Below are 9,751 nucleotides of genomic sequence, written 5' to 3'. Positions count from 1 at the left end.
AATGATGGCATGAATATGTAGGCTATAGCAGCCTATAGGTACAGTAACAGTCAAGTTTGGACACACCTGCTCATTCCAGGGTTTTGCTTTATTTTTTACTATTTTCTACATTGTAGAATACTAGTGAAGACATCAAAACTATGGAATCATGTAGTAACCAAAAAATTATTAAACAAATCCTAATATATTTTATATGAGAGAATGTAACCACCCTTTGCCTTGATGACAGCTTTGCACACTTAGCATTCTCTCAACCAGCTTCATGAAGTAGTCACCTCGAATGCATTTCAATTAACAGGTGTGCCTTGTTAAAGTTAATTTCTGGAATTTATTTCCATCTTAAATTGTTTGAGACAATCAGTTGTGTTGTGACAAGTTAGGGGTGGTATACAGAAGATAGCCCTATTTGGTTAAGAACCAAGTCCATATTATGGCAAGAACAGCTCAAATAAGCAAAGAGAAACAACAGTCCATCATTACTTTATGACATGAAGGTCAGTCAATCCGGAACATTTCAAGAACTTTGAACATTTCTTCAAGTGCAGTCACAAAAACCATCAAGCGCTATGATGAAACTGGCTCTCATGAGGTCCGGCACAGGAAAGGGAGACCCAGAGTTACCTCTGCTGCAGAGGATAAGTTCATTAGAGTTACTGGCCTCAAATTGCAGCCCAAATAAATTCTTCAGAGTTCAGGTAACAGAGCCATCTCAACATCAACTGTTCAGAGGCGACTGTGAATTTTTTATTTTATTACTTCACCTTTATTTAACCAGGTAGGCTAGTTCAGAACAAGTTTACAACTTCGACCTGGCCAAGATAAAGCAAAGCAGTGAGACACAAGATCACAATGATAGTGTATTTAACAGAAACAAATAACAGTATTAAGACTACTGTAGCATAGTAGGCCTGTATTACACCAAAAACATGTCATTTCTTATCTGAAGATGAATAGTCACATTTATTTCCTCATGCAGCCCAAATGTAACAGTGCGTGCAACCAGGCAGGTTAAGCTTGGATTTCAACAAAATAGGCCTACAAGAAAAGCTAATAGTTTAATGCCATCTGCCTTAATTTGCCTGCGGAACAGTAATTCAAAAAATAGAAAAACATTTGACAGTGTGGGCCTAGGTAGAAGACATTGCAATTGGAGGATGCATTTTATGCATAGGCTTAATGTACAATGATATTCAATAGGCTATACCTGTCAGTACACACTTCGATATTAGATAATGTGCACTCCCTCACCTAAAGAAAATTGCACTACACCACTGGCTGATACCCCATTTCATGGACTCAAGATCCCTAGCCAAGACTACATTGCAATATGAAAGTTCAATACAAATAGTAGGTTGACTGGTGGGATAATGTGGCTCATTTCACAATCGACTGACTGGGGAGGTGATTTCCCAGTCAAAATCCTGCAAAAAGAGCTAAAATGCTCATATTTGTGTGAATTCTTCACAGGTGTGTTCTGTGGGTGTCACTGAGTTGGCTGTTACCCCATATCATGGACACAAGATCCATAAGTAAGGCTGTACAGTGAAATATAAGTATCCCCCCAATGCAATTATGAAGTCTAATGCATCCACAGTGCAATTTAACTGACTTGTCCTTTTTGTCAAATTAACTAATTGTTGTCTTTTGTTGAATTAATATAATATTACAAACTTGTTAAGCATTATGTAGTCCAAATTTGGCATGATTCCACTATTTGTATCCGTTTGCATCAGTTTAAATGCAGGACTTTTTACTGTTTTGGCTAAACTCTGCTGAAAACACAACTCCAGATTACATGCTTTTCCATGTGGAGGCATGCATCAAACTTGGGTCAGCAAGCTGCTACAAGGGGGACAGATGTATGAATATATTTTATAGCTATTCATCTGATTGATAAAGCTGATAAAAATGCCATTACTAGCCAGACAGCTGCTGGGGTAAAGCTAGCTAACGTTTAGTTTACTCAACCGTCAGAGTTCAGTTTAGCTACTGTACAAACGAACTAGCTATGTAATTCGTAGCTATATTTTAAAGAGTAACTAGTTACTGAGTATTCAACCATTTTTACAAACTACTTTGTTCCCCTGCCTGTTTATTGGTGATTGAAATTTGTCAAGAAAAATGCCCTTCCTCATTTCACTGCAACTAGACTGTTACCATATAATTTGGAATATTAGGCTTGTGCACATTTTACATGAGTGTTTCATTACCTACACTGAACAAAAATATAAACGCAACATGTAAAGTGTTTGGCCCATGTTTCAAGAGCTGAAATAAAAGATCCCAGAAATGTTTCATAAGCACAAAACGCTTTTATCTGAAATTTTGTGCACAAATTTGTTTACATCCTGTTAGTGAGCATTTCTCCTTTGCCAAGATAATCCATCCACCTGACATGTGTGGATATCAAAAAGCTGATTAAACAACATGATCATTATGCAGATGCACCTTGTGCTGGGAACAATAAAAGGCCACTCTAAAATGTGCAATTCTGTCACACAACACAATGCCACAGATGTCTCAAATATTGAGGGAGTGTGCAATTGGTATGCTGACTGCAGGAATGTCCACCAGAGGTGTTGCCAGATAATTTACTGTTAATTTCTCTACCATAAGTCACCTCCAATGTTGTTTCAGAGAATTTGGCAGGACGTTCAACCGGCTTCACAACCACAGACCATGTGAGGTGTTTGCTGCTGTCAACGTTGTGAACAGAGTGCCCCATTGTGGGGTTATGGTATGGGCAGGCATAAGCTACAGACAACAAACACAACTGCATTTAATCTATGTCAATTTGAATGAACAAAAATACAGTGATGAGATCCTGAGGCCCATGTGTTTTTATGTATTTATGAACAACAGATGCATCTGTATTCCAGTCATGTAAAATCCATAGATATAAATGTATTTCAATTGACTTATTTCCTCAAACTGTAAGTCAGTCAAATCTTTGAATTTGTTGTATGTTGCGATTATTTTTGTTCAGTGTAGTTAGCCAAGTAATTGACTGACTTAGCTAATTCTTATGTTTTTGCTGCATTTCAGGTAGAGTGGCATTGCTGATAGGCTAGCGATTCACACAGAACTTCAGAGTAGGAGTACTGATTTTAGGATCCATTTTACTTTCACAATTACATTGACAAGGGGGAGTTTATCGTAGATCACTCCCTATTCTGAGACGCTTTGTGAATATGGGCCCTGGAAGAAAGCTGTTGCCCAATACTTTGCACAGCATTCACTTAACAGTAGGCAACCCTGACCCTGGAGTCCCGCAGTTATTGCAGAATTTTGTTCCAACTAGGCCCTAAACCAGGGGTGCGTTCAGTTCGCTTGAACGTTTTCTACATTGCACAACGGTTTGTGCTGAACAACACTTTCCCAAAACGTTCTTAAACAGTCTGAGATATGTTTGCTCTGTTCGGTGTGTGCCGAGGTGTGGCTTGACGCAAGGAGTGACGTATTTAAAGGGCTATGGAGCATTTTGAACCCACAACCCAACCCTTCCCCGTTTTTCAACTGGTCGTTCTGTACAGTACTGCTATCATGTTTTTATATACTGAATGCAGCCCTGACCAACTGAGATAATTGATCAGTTCAGTAATTGCGTAAATTCAATACACCTCGTCTTCCAGGTTGGTTAAATTAAAAACATGAAGTGCCAGGATTGCCTTCCCCGATTTGTCAATGCTTATGAACTGAATTCAGTGTGTGAATTTCCATATCAATGACACTTAACAAAAGGGTTGCATTGTTTAACATGTTTAGTAAATGTTAACATGGTTTTGGTGACTTACAGGTGCATAATGTATTTGTCATCAGGCCACTGCATGCGGTGACGTGTACTTGGATAGTTACACTGACTGACTGAATACTGCGGCCTTCAGTGATACTGGACGCAAGGGCCTTACCAGAGAGTACAGCAACTCTCTCTCAGCCATTCTAGCAACATGTATTGTATGTAGCCAGTCATTCATACAAACTGTTAGGGATGCAATCACGGACTTCTATTCACTTTGTCTACTTGTCCCGTTCAATCCTGTCTGGGATATACAGTTGAAGTCGGAAGTTTACATACACCTTAGGACATTTCTCAAAAAAGTACGATCGTTGTCCCCATGTGCAGTTGCAAACCGTAGTCTGCATTTTTATGGCGGTTTTGGAGCAGTGGCTTATTCCTTGCTGAGCGGCCTTTCAGGTGATGTCGATATTGGACTCATTTGGTTGTGGATAAAGATACTTTTGTACCTGTTTCGTCCAGCATCTTCACAAGATCCTTTGCTGTTGTTCTGGGATTGATTTGCACGTTTCGCAACAAAGTACGTTCATCTCTAGGAGACAGAACCAGACTTGTGGAGGTCTACAATTTTCTTTCTGGGGTTTTGGCTGATTTCTTTTGATTTTTCCATGATGTCAAGCAAAGAGGCACTGAGTTTGAATGTAGGCCTTGAAATACATACAGGTACACCACCAATTGACTCAAGTTAATTGACATCATTTATCAGAAGCTTCTAAAGTCATGACATTTTCAGAAATTTTCCAAGCTGATTAAAAGCACAGGCAACTTAGTGTATGTAAACTTCTGACCCACTGGAATTGTGATACATAAGTTAAATAATCTGTCTGTAAGCAATTGTTGGAAAAATTACGTGTCATTCACAAAGTAGATGTCCTAACCAACTTGCCAAAAACTCTAGTTGTTAACAAGAAATTTGTGGAGTGGTTGAAAAACGAGTTTTAATGACTCCAACCCAAATGTATGTAAACTTTCGACTTCAACTGTATGTGGCAGAGTCTATAGGAAATCACGGACTACAAAAAGAAAAGCAGTTACGTCACGGACACCGACGTCACGCTTCCAGACAAACTAAACACCCACTTTGAGGATAATACAGTACCGGCCCGCTAACAAGGACTGCCCCCCCCCTTCTCCGTGGCCGACGTGAGTAAAACATTTAAACGTGTTAACCCTCGCAAGGCTGCTGTCCTAGACGGCATCCCTAGCCGTGTCCTCAGAGCATGCGCAGACCAGCTGGCTGAGTCTGCTGTCCCCACATGCTTCAAGATGGCCACCAATGTTCCTGTACCCAAGAAGGCAAAGATAACTGAACTAAATTACTACCGCCCCATAGCACTCACTTCTGTCATGAAGTGCTTTGAGAGACTAGTCAAGGATCATATCACCTCCACCTTACTGGTCACACTAGACCCACTTCAGTTTGCATACCCCTCCAACAGGTCCACAGACGATGCAATCGCCATCACATTTCACACTGCCCTATCCCATCTGGACAAGAGGAATACCTATGTAAGAATTAATTGACTTCAGCTCAGCATTCAACACCATAGTTCCCTCCAAGCTCATCATCTAGCTGAAGGCCCTGGGTCTCAACCCCGCACTGTGTAATTGGGTCCTGGACTTTGACGGGCCGCCCCCAGGTGTTGAAGGTAGGAAACAACATCTCCACTTCGTTGACCCTCAACACTGGGGCCCCACAAGGGTGCGTGCTCAGACCCTCCTGTGCTGCCTGTTCACCCACGACTGCGTGACCATGCACGCCTCCAACTTAACCATCAAGTTTGCAGACGAAACAACAGTAGTGGGCTTGATTACCAACAACAACGAGACAGCCTACAGGGAGGAGGTGAGGGTACTCAGAGTGTGGTGTCAGGAAAACAACCTCTCACTCAACGTTAACAAAACAAAGGAGACGATCGTGAACTTCAGGAAACAGCAGAGGGAACATCCACCCATCCACAGACGGGACAGTAGTGGAGGAGGTGGAAACTGTTAAGTTCCTCGGCGTACACATCACAGACAAACTGAAATGGTCCACCCACACAGACAGTGTGGTGAAGAAGGTGCAACAGCGCCTCTTCAACCTCAGGAGGCTGAAGAAATGTTGCTTGTCACCCAAAACCCTGACAAACCTTTACAGATGCACAATCGAGATCATCCTGTCGGGCTGTATCACAGCCTGGTACGGCACCTGCACCGCCCTCAACCGCAAGGCTCTCCAGAGGGTGGTGCGGTCTGCACAACGTATCACTGGGGGCAAACTACCTGCCCTCCATGACATATACAGCACCCGATGTCATAGGAAGGCCAAAAAGATCATCAAGGACAACAACCACCCGAGCCACTGCCTGCTCACACCGCTACCATCCAGAAGGCAAGGTCAGTACAGGTTTATCAAAGCTGGGACCGAGAGACTGAAGAACAGCTTCTATCTCAAGGCCATCAGACTGTTAAATAGCTATCACTAACTCAAGAGAGGCTGCTGCCTACATTGAGACCCAATCACTGAACACTTTTTAATAAATGGATCACTAGTCACTTTAAACAATGCCACTTTAATAATGTTTACATATCTTATATTACTCATCATATGTATATACTGTATTTTATACCTTCTATTGCATCTTGCCTATGCTGCCCGGCCATCGCTCATCCATATATTTATAGGTACATATTCTCATTCACCCCTTTAGATTTGTGTGTATTAGGTAGTTGTTGGAAAATTGTTTAATTACTTGTTAGATATTACTGCACTCTCGGAAGTAGAAGCACAATCATTCCGCTACACTCGCATTAACACCTGCTAACCATATGTATGTGACAAAAAAACATTTCATTTGATTTTTGCAGAAAATGAGTTTATGGAAAAGGAAAGTAGACAATGAATGTAGGCTGTTCCAACAAGAGTGGACATCGAAACATATCTTTATTGAGGTATCAGGGAAAGCTGTGTGCTTCGTGTGCAAAGAGAGCATCACTGTCTTGAAAGACTACAACTTGTCCCAACACTTCCTGCCGAAGCATGCAGAGAAATATAGGAATATGTCGTCTGAGCAGAGAGCAAGTGCATCGAAACAGTTATTTTCTCAGTTTCAAAAGTAGAATTGTGATAGATAGCTATGTACTGTCCACAAAATTGCTAAACATAGCAATCTATTCGCTGAGGGCGAATTCATTAAAGAATGTTTAATTGACTCTGCAAGCAATACTTTGCCCCGACAAGAAAGAGATGTTTGAAAATGTTTCCCTGTCACGACAAACAGTGACACGCCGTGTTGAGGACATCGCAGACAATATGGAACAACAGTTGAAAGACACGGTAAAGTATTTCACCTATTTCCCCATGGCCCTGGATGAGAGCAGTGATGTACGTGACACGGTGCAGTTGTTGATATTCTTACGGGGCATAACCCCAGACTTTGAAATTACAGAGGAGCTTGCTTCAGTGCAGTCAATGAAGACCACAACCACAGGGAAAGATTTTATTGGAGGAGGTTAATAAATGTGTGGAAAAGCTGGGACTGAGTTTTGAAAAGTTATTTAGTGACCACTGATGGGTGCCCAAACTTGACAGGAAAAAGCGTTGGCATTTTGAAAAGGATACAAGATCAAGTAGCTGAGCTGAACCCAGATCAGAAAATTATTTTCCTGCATTGCATTATTCATCAGGAGATGCTCTGTGAATGTGTTCTGAAAATGAGCCATGTTGTGGATACAGCCGCTAAATCTTCAAACCACAGGCAGTTTTTCTCACTGTTGGAAGAGAGAGTCGGGTCATGCAGATCTCCCCTACCACACAAACGTGAGATGGCTGAGTTTGGGGAAATTGCTTAAAAGGGTGTGGGACCTGAAGTCGGAGATAGATGAGTTTTTGCAAATGAAATGAAAATATGTGGATATTCCTCAACTGCAAGATAAAGAATGGTTGGCTGATTTTGCCTTCACCATCGATATCATGGCCCTCATGAATTAACTGAATTCCAAACTACAAGGGAAGGGCCTTTTGCATATCAGATGTACAGCCTTGTCAAACCCTATAGGGAAAATTACTCCTCTTGACCCGCCAAATAGAGGCCAACAATCTCACCCACCTTCTGACACTACTAGTTCCCTATCAGATGATCAGCAGGAGAAGTGTACATCGCTGCTGTGTGCTTCAAACAGTGAGTTCTCATAGTTTTGAAGAGTTAAAAGTGTTGGAAAATGACATGCTGTTGGTTTCCTCTCCTTTCACCTTCAATGTGGATCATGCTCCCACTGACCTGCAACTTGAGCTTATCGATCATCAGATAGAAGCAGTGATTAGAGAACTATTCAAAACAATGTCACTGAAAAGGTTCTATGCATCTCTCGATGAACAAAACTTTCCAACGATTAGGAGACATGCTCAGAAGATGTTTGTAATGTTTGGGTCAACCTACGTATGTGAAGACATTTTCAGTGATGAAATATAACAAGTCAAGGTACAGATCATCTCTTACTGACTCACCACTCAGCAATCCTGCACATAGCGATGTCAGAAACTATACCTGACTTCATTGCTCTAGTCAAGGCCCATCAGAGACTTCACTGATTGAGTAGTTTAAATGTAATGTTGAGCTCTCTCTGTTTCTTGTGTTTTGTGCATACCCATTTTAAGCTAGAGCAGGCCTGGGCAATTATTTTCCATGGAGGGCCACAGAATATATTTTTGCCATCCCGGGCCAGAATCATATTACAGGATTATACATCATGTGTATGAATATGTTGACAGATATCTATAGTAAATCATGTCCAGATATGCTACTTATTTTTATTGTTTTAACATGCACAGAAATAAACCACATCCATGTTCTCCTTTTGGTAGGTATTTTCATTATTAAACACAGAGGGGAAAGTACAGTGCATTCAGCACCACGGACAGAGCTCTTGTTAAGCGATCTAAATCTCAATCTGCTTCTCTTGCATGATCCCCAGCCCATACCCCTACAATCAACACATACCACTACTTTCCCCAATGCTACACATTCCTTTGTCTCATGCCCTTCTGCACACTTCTCACACCTAGGAACCTCCCTCCTACACACTGCTGCCATATGCCCATAAGCTTGACACCTGTAACAATGTAATGTATTTGGTACAAAAGCTCGTACAGGATAACTTGTATATATCCAAACATCACTTTGTCGGGCAAAGACTCAACTTCAAAACTCAAAAGAACAGACAATGACTCTTCTGTTACCCTGTCTGCGTTGCACCAAATAACGAGCATCACAAGTCCCAGGAATCTGCCCCATCAGTTGGTCAATAATAATAAATAATAATAATATATGCCATTTAGCAGACGCTTTTATCCAAAGCGACTTACAGTCATGTGTGCATACATTCTACGTATGGGTGGTCCCGGGGATCGAACCCACTACCCTGGCGTTACAAGCGCCATGCTCTACCATGCTCTACCAACTGAGCTACAGAAGGACCAGGTCAACTTTTACATTTACTGCTACCCCAGTAATCACTCCTTTCAATTGCATCCTTTTCTTGAGAGCGAAACAATTCACATTTCTAGCCCCCATTCGTTTAACGCAGAGCGTCTTCTCCCTCTGACCAGCAGAAACACAAACAATTATCACAGGACAGCGGAGTCAATCACCACCTTCCGGAGACACCTGAAACCCCACCTCTTTAAGGAATACCTAGGATAGGATAAGTAATCCTTCTCCCCCCCCTTTTAAGATTTAGATGCACTATTGTAAAGTGACTGTTCCACTGGATGTCATAAGGTGAATGCACCAATTTGTAAGTCGCTCTGGATAAGAGCGTCTGCTAAATGACTTAAATGTAAATGTAAAGACCACTTCTGGTTACCCTCACGGATTCCACAGTACCCAACTCTGTTTTCACCCACCCTAAAACCACAAATGGATCAGCCAAAAGACAACGGTCCACTTTTCCCAAAAACTTCACTCCTAATGT

This window comes from Oncorhynchus keta, chromosome 11 (assembly GCF_023373465.1).
Source record: "Oncorhynchus keta strain PuntledgeMale-10-30-2019 chromosome 11, Oket_V2, whole genome shotgun sequence".
Lineage (NCBI taxonomy): Eukaryota > Metazoa > Chordata > Actinopteri > Salmoniformes > Salmonidae > Oncorhynchus > Oncorhynchus keta.
This window is presented reverse-complemented; position numbering follows the sequence as displayed.